Here is a 14,025-nt window from a genome sequence, read left to right on the forward strand (position 1 = left end):
TTTCAGGAGAGTCCACAAAACGCATTAACTGCATTCTCACAGGTTTCCTCAACAATGTGTGAGAAGTGCCACCCACACAAAACAGGTCATCCAAAAGAGATTGTGAGCTGCTTGTGTAAATCGGACACACCTTAACACTGCAGCGAAATATCACTTGGCTTCCTACAAAAATTCACCAAAGACAGATGTCACAGTCTAGCTGGAGAGAGGTTTTTGTTATGTGACTAATCAGCTCCTACAGAAATAAATGCAGAAAGAAATAAAAGATTTAAGAAATTTGGTGTCTTAATAAAGCTTTCCATCTGTTGGCATAATCCTCAAAAGCTTGTGAAATACATGCTTGCACACAGACACACGGACAGACACACATCTCACTACTCCTTTTATACAGTGAATTTCTTTATAGCATCTAAGGGAAATGATTGGAGCCGTGGTCCCGCTCTTTAATTTCTGACACATCCTCCAAATGAAAAGGACCAGTCTTCGCCAGCCCATCAGCTCATTATCTCAGTATTTCCTGACATTACATACTAATTGCTCGCCTGCCTGACCACTGGACTCCTCCTCTCTTCCACTACGTACTTCTCCTCCTCTGCACCATCCACTGTGACAATAAAAAGCCAGCTGATAGGTAGATGCTCCGCTCTCAGAATGCATCTCCTTCTACTACTTCTTTTTCTTTTTATCAGCTGGGTGTCTGGTAAACTGACCCAGGCCACTATAGGAGACAATGTTAGATTTCACCTCATAGAAGAGTGTAAGACGGGAAAATGTACACTCCGCCACCAGTTGATGGGTGGCACCACATGGCTCACAGCTCCGACTCTCTGATATTAAAGAGAGCAGATTTCAACGATCACAGCTATTACCCGTTTACCTGCAACTACAAACAGAGGGGGGAGCTGGAAGAGTTGCACGTTTTTCTACCCTATAAAGTTGTCGCACTCCGGGGAGAGGATGCCACCCTGCCGTGTCACTCCGTTACAGTTGGACAGGCTGTGAAATCTGTGCGCTGGAGGAGAGACGGAGAGCTGGTGCTGGAGCTGAATCCTCGGTCTAAGCAAATCACCTACGGGGACGGCTATGATGAAAGGCCAGTGTCCATACCATCAGACTGGAACCAGCGAGGAGAGTATTACTGTGACGTGGAGAAGACAGAGAGACACCGCTCTGCTGTCCACCTGCACGTCTCCACACCATCACCACCACCACCGGGCAGCACCTCACAGCTTACAACCACACCGACGGTAAGTACACTAACCACATTTAAATAGTTTTACACTTCATTGTAAAACTTAATTGTTTACTCAGGTATTCTTCCACATTCAGAGTTCACAGTTTAAACGAGTATCACTGTAGACTGAGTGAAAGACTTTAAATGGACTGAAACTGTCAGGAAATGGCTGTGTGCAGACAGGGGGGGACCAAAACGCACGACTCACGAGACACGGGGAGTAAAAGAGTAAAGTAAAAGAAGGCTTTTTATTCATGGAGATACAAAACTAAACTGGGCTAAGCTAACCTCACAGAGGAACACAGGCAAGCACACACAACACTGAGGGACGATGCGACATGGGACAGAGGGAGACTGACATAAATACACAGGTAATGAGGGAAGCTGAAGCACACGGGGAACAAAGCTGAGGACAATTACCCTTGACAGGATGGGGAGGACACAAAACTGAAAACGCTGACACCAAGATGTGGACACATGAACAATAACCACATGACTGTCCCCGCCACTAACACATGACCCTACGCTGTGTCACTGCATCATTTCATGTCTGGCACTGATCACCACCTGCACTCATGTATATATCTTTCTACGTAGCACTCATAATTCTTATTCTCATGTATATATCACATGTATATCTCATGCACATATCTTTCTTTCTACATAGCACTTTAATTCTTATTGTTTGCACTGAAGCACCGCAGCAATTTCCTAATGTTGTAAACCTCAACATCTGGCAATAAACCCATTCTGATTCTGATTCTGATTCTGGACCTTAAAAGTAACACAGGAAGTACACAGAGACAGCCTGGGGAGAGAGAGAGGGAACATGAAGAAATACATGAAGGGATGAGGAGAACAGGGAACACAAGGAGTGGGAACATGGCACCAGAACTAACACCACAATATAAGCACAGACACAAGGAGACAGAGGGCAGAGGGAATCCAAATAAACTAAACCGAACAATCCTAGGAACATAAAGAAGTAACAAAATCCAAAACCACAGGAAAGCTAAGAATGCTGGTTCAAAATGACCCAGGACCATGACAGACACCGAGACTGTATTTAAAGATCTCGTCTTCATGTTGAGCTGTACAGTGTAAAATCTTTGATTTTCACTTTCACTGAAAGCATTAAAAGACGGTTAAAACTGCAATGACTAATATTTATGTTCTGTCTTCTTGTTCTCTGCAGACATCAGAAAAATGTCATGCTGAAAAATGTCAGGAACGGTGATGGATATCTCTGCAACGCCAAAGAGGAGGCTTTGACCAACAAAACATGCTAAAGTTAAATGGGAACCCTGACTTTATCCTCCTAAGAACTTGTTCATGGCATGCATTTTCAATTTCTCTTTGGTATTTGGGCTCATTGGATCCTGATGAATGTGAAAAAAAATAATTACGAGATTTTTTTTTTATCTGATTTTTGTTTCTGAGAAAGATGACATCCACATATGAGGATATTCTTTTTAAATTTCAATGTGGCAGTATAATGTCCTCATAAGTGGATATCAGGCCCTTGTAGAGCAAAATTTAGCATTTTGGTCTACACAACCCAAAATGTGATGTCCACATATGTGGACGCTGGGTCCTGGGAGGTTAAAAAGGATGGGCAAAAAAATAAAGAAACAACTAAAACCTTAAAGTTTAGAAGAAGCCTCTTGGATGAGACATGAAGGTCCAGTCACTCTTCGTTCTTCAGAACCTTTTTATTGCACTTATTATTATTAATTTAAGTGATTTTATTCATTTTGCACATTAAATGTCTTCAAATGTTTGATGCAATAAATACTGTACTGAAAACCTTTAACAAAAGCACATTAATATACAACAAAGTAAGAAGTGGATTGCATCATGCTACTGTGGACGCACTTTCTCTGGAAACTCTGCCCTGTCTAACATCCTTCTCCTGTACTGCCGATTTGCCATTTCTTCCAGGTTCATGTCTATGCTTTCTCACTTTAGTTACCAGTGCTTTCCATAGGTCATTTAAATAGTTTCCTGATTGAATAAAGTGATTTCAACTACTTCTTGTCTTTTCCTGTTTTGCCCGGATCTCCCACTTGACTCCTAAAAGAACCGCAGTTTGTTAAATCTGACAAGGAGCCAAATCTGATGATAAAATATTTTCTCTGGTAGTCAAGTTTCCTCCCACAGTCCAAAGACATGCACGCATCTCATAGGGGAGCTGTCATGGATGCATCTTACTCTCTGACAGCCCCATGACCCTGAAGAAAATGAAGGGGCAGTTGGATATAAAGGTTAGAGTCACAAAATCTTTTGATTTTGCTTCATAATGCAAATTAGAACTGAAACAAGGACTATGTGTCCCTTTAAAGAAATAATCTCTCTTTCACTTTTTCTTGAGCAGATGAAATTAAATTAAATCAAGTGAAATTTTTAAACTGGCACTAAAAGTGCACCCTTAAACTATAATATTTAGCATCTGCACTTGCACGAGACGGCACATTTCAAGGGTGTTCATAGATGACTGCAGAATTCACACGTGCAGCCACACATGCACACGGTGACCAAGCAGGAGCATGCTACCCACTCAACCTGTTACTGACATGTTCCTAGATCATAAATCGTACATAATGAAACTCTGCTGCTCGTGCTCGCTCTGTTGTACACCTGAGCATAAATCAGTACATCTGTAGTCAAACCTAGCAATAAAGCATGGCAGTTTTCAAAATCATAACCTTAATATACAACAAAATAGAAGCAAATGGAAGGAAAGGTGGAGAAAAAAAGAGTATGTGAGGAAAAGGTAGATTGCAAGGTGATTGCAATCTCTCTTTGTGGTGTTGTAGGACTTGTATAAACCTGTGGGTGACAGTGCCGAGTGAAAGGTATTGACAAGTAAAAACTTCTATTTGTTTGTGTGAGATTGTGTGTTACACATGTCAAAGTGTAGCTAAAGGCAACACAATGTATAGAAATTCCTGTTGAAGCCTGTCTTTATGTATCTGGAGGCTAATCCTGTACAGAATTTTAATCACAAATCAGGTTTCTAGGAATGAAGGGAACATGCAGCAGAAGGAAGCAAGGAGAGAGAGGGGAAAGGTTTGGGTGGCAGAGAAGATTAATTTAGAGAAATATTTGAAAAATGTGTGTTTTTCGTTACTGATTTAATTGCTGTCCATCTTTAACACCATCTTTAATACTATTATTGCCACGTGACATTCATCTCTGGGGTTTCTACCTGGCCAAGAGTCTGACTTGTGGCTTTGCCAAGTGGAAACAGCTGGGACCGAAAAGAAAACAATACAATCTACAAATAAAAATAAACATCTTTCCAGCCTGATAAGAAGTGGTTTAAATATTTTTACATAACACACAACTTCCAATTTAATATTAAAGTTAGTTAATAGTAAAGTTAATCATGAAGTTGTGCATTATTACTTTGGGAGTAGGACGTGTGGGATGAAACTAAAATGGCTAGGCTTCCCTTCAGATAGTTTAAAGTAAATGAACTGGATCTTTGGTCGCAACAGACAAGAACTTTTTCCTCACATTGGCTAAGGGGTAAGGCAAGTCCTCTATCCGCTCTTTCCACCAGTACCTACTCTGGTCGACTTGGCAGGGCTCGACTCATTTTTTTTTTATATATTATTTTGGGGGTTTTGGACAGGAAATTGCCTGCTCACACACAAAGCCAAGGGTGCTCACAAACCAGCACCCTCAACTTGGATTTACAAGTCTTCCATTTGGTGGTACAGTAATACCTGGTACCAGATGCTTTTTTAGTACCTACTCGCTCAGGGATCCAAGCGATCTGAGGCGATCAGAGGCTTCAACTGACTGGGTAGTTAGTGGTGTCACTTGATGAGCCCTTTTTGAAACCCGACAATGAGGGAAATGGCCACACACAACAAAAAACAACACCACGGTGTCCCAATCTGACAAAAAGCCATAAAACGAAGAGCAGGTATCCCATCACCTCAACATCCTCCTTTGCTGTGGCATTTATATTGCCACATTGCTATGACAACCCTGTGCACATCACGCGGTACTCGATTGTAATGGAAAAAACGACCAAAGCAAAGTCCAGCCGAGTAGGTACTAGTGGAAAAGGGCTCAGTCCCTTGCTGCTCCAGCCTCCATGTCAAATATGATGGGCATACTATCCCGATGTGTGAATTTTAGATTGAAAGCACTTAAGAAAAGAAAAGCAAAGAAAAAAGTGCTAGTGTGAAAGAGTGAATAGAGCATGTTGTATAGAGCGCTCAGGTAGAGTAGAAAAGTGTTATATAAGAACCAGTTCATTTACTTTAAAAAACATTTTCACCACAAATTCACAAGTATCTCTCTGGGCAACCAAGCTACACAGTATGCATAAAGGCACTGGGTCACCTATATATTACACCTACCTACACCTAAGAGCTGCTTATCCATGAAGACTCCGGCGCACAGCTGTTGTGTTGACGCTAATGCCAGAGGAAGTTTGGGACTTTGCATTTAATAAGTCAGCAGAGTGTTGGCATGCACCACTGTGTGCTTCATGGCTAAGTTGCTATGGGGAAGGAAGAAATTTGACTTGGCAGAAGGCTTACTCTGTGTAATGGTGGCATCCTATTTCAGGTCCACATTTAACTTTATTTATATTTATTTAACTTTTCTTTTGCAAATGTTTGTAAAGGTTGATTGCATGGACAGGAACTTGATTTTATACACCTGTGGCAATGGGCCTGGCAGCACATAAAGTCAAAGCTGTGTATTTGACGAGTCCAAGCTAGTTAAATTAGTTTACCATGGTGTACACCAAGTAATCCCCGGGCAGGGATAGCTCAGTAGGTAGAGTGGTGGCCCCATGATCGGAAGGTCGGGGGTTCGACTCCACTGAATGGCTACCCTGAGGTACCCCTGAGCAAGGACCGTCCCTACACACTGCTCCCTGGGCGCTGCACTGGTGGCTGCCACTAACACGCACACTTTACGCTTTTTTTTTTAAAAGCAAAAGCTTACAGCATGTATAAAGTTAGGGAAAGAAGAACAGACATCTAGACAGTGACAAAACAGTGGAGGCAGTTGCTCCACCTTCCCAAACCCTCCATCACTTCCAGCTCTTCTTGCACCACTGGTCAAACAGGCACACCTTCCTGACGGGAATTCAACAATCCCTGCTGTCTGATCGCAATCTATCACTCAGCTGCATGTTGGCTGACAGGCAGTTTGCAAACCATTCAACCTGTCAATTGCAATCTATCATACCGGCTTGGAAGTGTTAGACTGCATCCCAGAGGGATGTGGGTATTCAAACAAACACTGGCAGACAAGTGGCAGCTCTGAATGAACATTAGATTATCATCTATGACAACTAACAAGGAATCCTCTGAGAAGCAGCTTGAGGCTAAAAGGGAATTAAAGAGCATTAGATCAGAGTTGGACCGATGCTTTATCAAAGAAAAGAATTCTCTAATTTTATTTAACATACAGAAGGAAAAAAATCTAATTAGTCAAAAACAAAATATTTTCCATCTGGAGTGGTGATCACGTTCAGTGGTATGGCTCAGTTCTGTGCCTCTATGCCTTTCAATATACTGGGGTTGAAATGGGACTGTGAACAGCCTACAACAGCTTAAATATACAATCTGCATCAGAAGAGCATTAGTTAAATTAATGAGATTAGCTAGGTGAGGTTAAATTTGTGACCCTCAATAAGCATGTCACATTGGAGATGAATGCCTTAGTACTCTCATTTCTGGATTCTGTATTAAACGTGACTTTTCTCATGTTCACCCTGCTCTTCACAAAGAGAGAGAGCAAAGAGAAAAACCAATTACTCAAAAATGAAAGGTTAAAAAAATGACTTTTTCTTAGTTATTGTGCAACACACCCTTTGGTGCTTTTCCATACATGACTCCAATCTAACCTCTACAGCTGGCTGAGACAAATCATGAGTCTCAATAATACATAGCTGCTTTGGTTCTATGTCAAGTTCAAAAGGAAGATAAAAGACAGGCTAAGAATGTATATACCAAATTTAAATCCAAGGTTCCTTCAGTACATGTGGGTGACAAAAGGACATAACTGTAAAAACACCTTTGAAGGCCATGACCATGAGGAATCATGTGATTTAAGATTAGAGACAACTTCAGAAACTTCAGAAACAAGCCTTCTGTGAGAGAGGTTTGCTTTTACGGTAACACTTTTTGTGAGCAAATCACCTCTTTCCCAGTTTAGTTCCCTAATTTTCTAGTTTAGTTTTTTCCTGTATTCAGTGTTGAGTTTTCCCAGAAAAGAAGCTGCTATTTTAAGTATAATTTTCCGTGTTCCAAGCCCTGCGTTTGGGTCCTCATCCTGCCTGCCACACAGCGAAACATGGACACTGTGTCACTGTTACACTGTGTCCAGTAGCGACAAAGAACAACATTTTGGTTGTTTATCCCACTCTTTTATCTCTTTGTTCTTGAGTTCTAAGGGTTTATGCTTTATCAAAGTATGACGTTTGCAACCCTCCATGGATAGACAACAATAGGTGTCCAGAGAGACGGGTGCAATAAATGTTTTGTAGCACTGGTGTGTGTGTTCCTGCACACCAACAGAGAGGTATGCGACACATTGTACTGGCATGCTGTGCAGACAATTATCAGTTTAGCTTCCTGGTCTAAATACCCATCTACAGACTGAAATTAAATCTGTAGTGTCTGGATAAAAAAAAACTTCAAGCTTCAAAGCTTCAGTCAAAGATCTCTGATTCGATGAAGACACTCATCTGTCATGGTGTCTTTTTAGTATTCTCTTGATCGAAGAAGGTTTAAGGTGAATTATCAGGCTTAAACTAAGTACTGTGCAGCCGTATTACAATCTGTCACAAGCGTATACTTGTTCAGCACAAGCCCAGTTTCTGCTTCCAGGTCATCTTAAAACCCCAAATAGAATTGAAAAATGATCTAAAACATGTGACGCAAAAAAATCAACCCAAAGCAAACAAAAACAGTACATTAGTTTGGATTATTGACACCATATTCACAGAACAGGGTCCAGGTGATGCACTGAAATAGCATCCATCAGGAGACAACAAGTGACAGGCGCTGAAAGGATCAGGCATGTAGATTATTTAGATCCAATAAACACACGAACTTAAGGAAGTACTATTTTAATGGTTACCAAGACCACCCTTTGTGTAATTGCTGCTCTCAGTTCAAAATAACCAGGACGGAATGACGGTCGGCTCCAGAGAGAGAGGAGTGTCAGATTATCAACCTATCTGTCTGAGTGACCCAGAGTCAGGGGCGCAGCACAGACGGGGTGGGGGTGCCAAAAATATTCAGGTGCCTCTGTTCACGGGAGGCAGTGTGGTGCAACAATCAGAGACAGAAATGCAAGCAATTGCAAATTGTTTGCAAAGCTTACACAATGATACACACTAATACATTAAATATAGTGTGCTTTTAAAAATCCCTATTTAATAGAGCTGTCTGTTTCTTAAACTACAGCATGGCTTACCAGAGTCATGAGGCTCCTTCTGCCTCTGCTCCTGCATGACAAGATGAGCAAAATATGTCCTACGACTGTGTTTGTCCGACAAAGGTCTAATGAACTATGGGCAGAAATATGTACAGATGTTAAACAGATGTTACTTCTGAATACATCACATTGGGATTTAATTTTCTTTAACTTCAAGCTTAAAAAGGGCGATTCATTTTTATTGATTTTAAAGACAGGAACTCTACAAACCCTCACACCAGACAAGCTTGATGCTGATGCTTAATGTTTTCAGAACTCAATTTTATTTGCAAGAGGCTGGCAACCTGTCCAGGGTGCATCCCACCACTCACCACAATCAGTGTGATTTGGATATGTAGAAAAAGATGGACAAAATTGGAATTTCTAGAGACTTTCTAGGAGGAAACCAAGTAAACTCCGGATCTCATCTCTGCTATTTGCAGATGATGTGGTTCCACTGACTTTGTGAGGTGGTGGCCTTCAGCTCACACTGGAGCTTTGGTTGGCTGGCTTCAATTTAGTTCAAGTCAACTCAGTTTTATTTACATAGAGCCAAATCACAACAGCTGCCTCAAGGTGCTTTATTATGTAAGGTAAGGATCGCCGGTCAGATATCCTATTTGTTTTGGTACATTTTACTGATAAGATAAAGGGCAGCCATTACGATCATTTCTAGATTCACATTTTCATTCTTAGGCTTTACTAGAATTGCTTTACATCAACAAGCCAGATGTTTCGGTCTTTATCTTCTACTGGCCCTTCATGCAAGCTCTCAAGCTCTGTCTGAAACAAGGTGTTTTAGCTTCTCTTATCACTCCATCACCTCTCTTACAGATGATCAGTTTTAACCTCTGTTACCTCGTTGTTTGCTTGAACTACCTCATTCAATTTTTTGTCTGTACCTTCCACCCCTCTTCTCCTTGTTCATTCTTCCCAGAAATTCCTGTCTCGGATGGAAGCCTTTGACTAGCATCACAGAGAACTGTAAAAACAGCGTGTTTACCTCTGAAAAGAAGGGGTGAAATTCATCTAACATCTTTTGTTGTCAGGAAAAAAGCATGGCTAAACTTCAGGACAATCACTAGGTTAGGGCATGGATGAACAGGCATGTGTGTTTGAAAGCTAAGGAATGCAACCAGTGTGTTTGCAGTGTACAGGGCATATCAATCCACAACTTGTCTTGTGGTTCAAAATGATTGGGATGCATAGAGAGGAGTGGGGTGGGTGGGGGTGGAAGTGAAAGGAGGTATGACAAGGAATTGTGGGAGAAAAGAGGGAGCACATCCCAAATGCACATTGCTCTACTTTCTACACAGCCCCCTTCCCTACCTCCCCATCATCGTCCTCTTTACTTTTGTCCTCTGCACATTCCTCCAATCGCAAGTCAGTACAGCTGTCAATTTGCAGCCCCAGGTGAGGACAAGGATGGAAACCCACACTCCTCTGTGCTACTGTGAAAAACGGAGACTGAAGAGAGGTGCACGACTGAGAGGATTCGGAAGAAACAAGTAAGTTGTAATTGAAAGAGAAGAAAAGCATCAACTACATGACCACAAATGTGTAAGTTCAGAAAAAGGCAGTTGCACAAATCAAAGGAGAGAATGACACAAACTTAAGAAATTTAACTATTTGTGTTCAGAAACTGACATCCTCGAGCATGAAAATAAACGCTGCTGCAAAACACCTGGTTGAAGAAAAATGGCCTCCCTCAGTCCTCCAGATGGCTTCAGTGCAGCTATGTTTGTACACTTCTGTTTACAAGCCATCCATCAGCACATACATAAAGGCATTCCACAGACACAAAACTTCACAACACTGCAAATCTCAGGTAAACTATCACCATATTACAACTCATTCCATCTTTGCCTCTCCATCCATTTGCCTCTCTCGCGGGTTTGTATAATCTTTAAACAACTCTGTGTGACCACAGCAGTCTTTTTCACGTAGAGCCTCCATATCAACATAAAGCAAATATGTCTGTGAGGAAGACTGGACCACCAACATCAGCTGACATGAACCATAAACACCTGTGTTTATACGTCTCTGACATGTACTCTGAGCAGCGTGCTTAGATTTAATTTAATGTACATGTGCTGTTTCAAAATAAGCGTAGGTAAGTAACGCAAGAGTGTGATGAGCTCAGTCAGCACTTATTTCTATATACATTTTGAAATTGTCACACACAAATCTTGTAAAACCAACATATCCTAGGAAATAAAAGCTTCCCAACTAGAACAGGTTGCAGAGATGATGATAGATGTATTTGACTTCATTATTATGCCCACTTCTACAGGTTTACATGGTTTACAGCTCAAAATAATCTGTATTTATCTCAAAATGAGCTTCTGCGCAGTTCATCCTCTGACTGAATACCATTAGTGCCATTCAACTTTTTTTCTGATTGGTCGCATCTTGCACCTCTAGAGCAGCCAGCTGAGGTGGACTAAGATGCCTCCTGAATGAGGTGTTCCAGGCATGTCCTAACAGGAGGAGAACGACATGTAGACCCCAGGACAAAGGATACTGCTGTTTGACATATGACAGGGTGACAAATAAATCACTGAGTTACCTAGACAACCTGGAATGTCCACCATCACCCTCAGCTTCAAAGTGTGGACGCCCCTTAACACTGATAATCACAGGCAGATGTGATTAATCACTAAAAGTCTAAGTATTGATCAATACATATATATTGTTTTTGTCCACAACAATCACTGCATTTACAGCATGTGACACACTCATTTGCATTCACAAAGAAAAGATAACTGGCCAAAAATTATGTTTACTGCATTTTGTTACACTGTTTGGGAGGATATTCTCGTAATCATATAAAATATCTGTGCCATAGGTTTTTGTTTGTCAACTTTTTAGCATTCTTGATGCTTCTTCCCCAATTTTGTTTCAGCGAACTCAGTGGATTCTTGTTCATCTTACTCTGTGGCACAGTCACTGAGCTATGTGCTGTGGAAGCTGGCCGCAGAGTGCGAAGGCGGGACATGAAAAGCCACAGCAATGTCACAGCAGCTTGTCAAGGAAGAGGCCGAGTGACACGGAGACACTGGCGGAGAAGGCAGTAGGTGTCCTTCACTGAATGAATGCATGCATTGCAGCGTGTGAGTGTGCACGTCAGGCAGCTGCTGGGAATCTCTCTATCAAACTTCAGCTCTGCTTTTTCACCTTGAGCTGGGCACTCATAACAACCGCGTACATAAAGGTAGGGTGACGTTTGGCTAACATAACCTCGCAGAGAGGTCAGATTTACTGAAAGTGAAACGGAGACCACAAGTTCCCTGGGTGACTGCGCGGAAGAATGACCGAACTGAAAATGACAGTTTAAGATTTGCTTAAAGCTGGCAAAAAAAGTGTTGCTATTCTTCGGTAGCTTAAACTTTGACACTGTGAATATTTATTGTTTTTGTCACATAAGCTCTGATTTCACCAGTTGTTGCAAACTTCCTCATAATTCAACAAACAGAGCCCTTTTTGTTCAGATCTGTCCCCAAACACACAATACAGACACTCCTTTTTTTCAGCGCTGTGGATGCCCTCACACAAGCACACGCTGTGCCAAGAAGCCATCAGACAGGTATGCACTACAGGCCTAATTCCTGGGCCAAAAGGTATTAAAACAGGAGAAAATCAGACAGATGATACACAGCACACACACTCAAACACACAACTAACAGATCGGCTACGGAGTACCCCTGTGTTGTGATCCATTTAATCCACAGAGATATTTCTCATTTGTCTCACTGAGTTAGATATAGACCACCAAATAATCCATGACATGAGGGGGCTGCTGCAGCATGAAGAAAAAGCAATTTTCTTTCCATTAAACAGAGCAAAAATATGTTACTAGAAAGCATAAAAACCCCTCACAGGTGTGACATTGGCATGAACAAGAACGTTTATTCTGATGACTTCATTAATGGACTGCTGCAAATGTAAAAGCAGGTCTCTGTATCTGGATCTGGTAATTAAGTCTGGCATTGCAAACGTTTTTTAACACTTCAGGTGTGTAAACACAGGAAGTGACTTGCACCTCAAGCATCACTTTGTCACTAATAGTAAGTCCCTATTGGACATTCAGTTGGTCCAGTTGCCTAGGTAACTCTATTAATGTATTTGCCACCCAATCACATGTCAGTCAACGACACTCTTCACTCTTATTAGTAATCAGACCTGGACTCTGGACCCATCAACTTCGCATTGCCAGTTGTCATTGATTTTCTACGGTTTCTTGTCACCACTTTGTGACAAATCACTTCCTGTGTGGAAGTGGATGCCCCTTAAAGATGTACCAGTCAAACAAATCCATCCATACCTGAACATTTACCATGCACAGAATTACCATGTCCCTCTTTGTAAAAATGAAAACTACTACCCAGGTCTGCCAGTTCACAGGCACTGTCCTTCAATGGACATGTTGGAATGTCAACTGAGACAGCCCAACACTGCAGAGCTTTTAGCATCTCAGGGAGAATCTCATCAACTTTGGACTCAGCAGCTCCTCTATATATCTGCCTAGCTATGTCTTTATTAGATATCTCTATTTACAGAATTTTGAGTACACAAAGAACAATTAAAACCACATTCAAGGAACCTTACTTTTGTCTACAATGGACAAACTCATGCATCAATGGTTATTTTCCGGTTTAGTATCTTAGTATATTACTTAGCAATACGTAGTAATTACTCAAGTTTCAAGTATGGACGTGCTCCCTTTTTTCTCCCTTGATTCCTTGTCACCCCTGCTTTCACTACATTGCCCCCTCCATCTATCCCAGTGCTTTTGAACCAAGGGACAAGTTGCGAATTGATCTGCAAACACACTGGTTGTATTCTTCAGCTTTTCAAACACACACACACACACACACACACACACACACACACACACACACACACACACACACACACACACACATACCCGTTTCTCTATGCCTTAAGCTAATTTTTCTAGACCATAGCCATGCCTTTTTTCTGTCAACAAAACATTTAACGAATTTCACCCCTCTAAATATGCTGTTTTTACAGTCGCCTGCACCTACAGTCAAAGACCATCAATGGCCAGTTTACAAGTATCATAGTAAAGTCTAACAACAAGAATGTAATTCTAGAAATCACCATAATAGCGTCCCTTTGACTTCTCAGTGAAATATACCAACCAAACTGTATGTTTGACAAAAACAAGTTAATAGGTTATTGTGGTAAAATATGCTTAGTTGGTGGATTTTCTAAATCCACATCCTCATGGCTGTGATATCAAAAGGTTAATTTTAGATGATGGTATCAACTGTTCAACCCACAGGATAACACAACAATATATAACTTCCATT

General features: G+C 41.3%; 1 protein-coding gene and 1 pseudogene across 5 annotated transcripts in view; one reads left to right on the top strand and one right to left on the bottom strand.

The window, feature by feature from the left end:
• Positions 1-14,025, bottom strand: part of col4a6 (collagen, type IV, alpha 6) — a 152,468-nt gene that overhangs the window by 113,303 nt on the left and 25,140 nt on the right. The gene's annotated exons all lie outside the window — the stretch shown is intronic.
• Positions 652-4,086, top strand: LOC146579619 (uncharacterized; annotated as a pseudogene).

Source organism: Mchenga conophoros, linkage group LG3, assembly GCF_057382185.1.
Source record: "Mchenga conophoros isolate Kocher_MC1m ecotype Shallow Benthic linkage group LG3, M_conophoros_male_GT1.1, whole genome shotgun sequence".
In the NCBI taxonomy this organism is placed as follows: Eukaryota; Metazoa; Chordata; class Actinopteri; order Cichliformes; family Cichlidae; genus Mchenga; species Mchenga conophoros.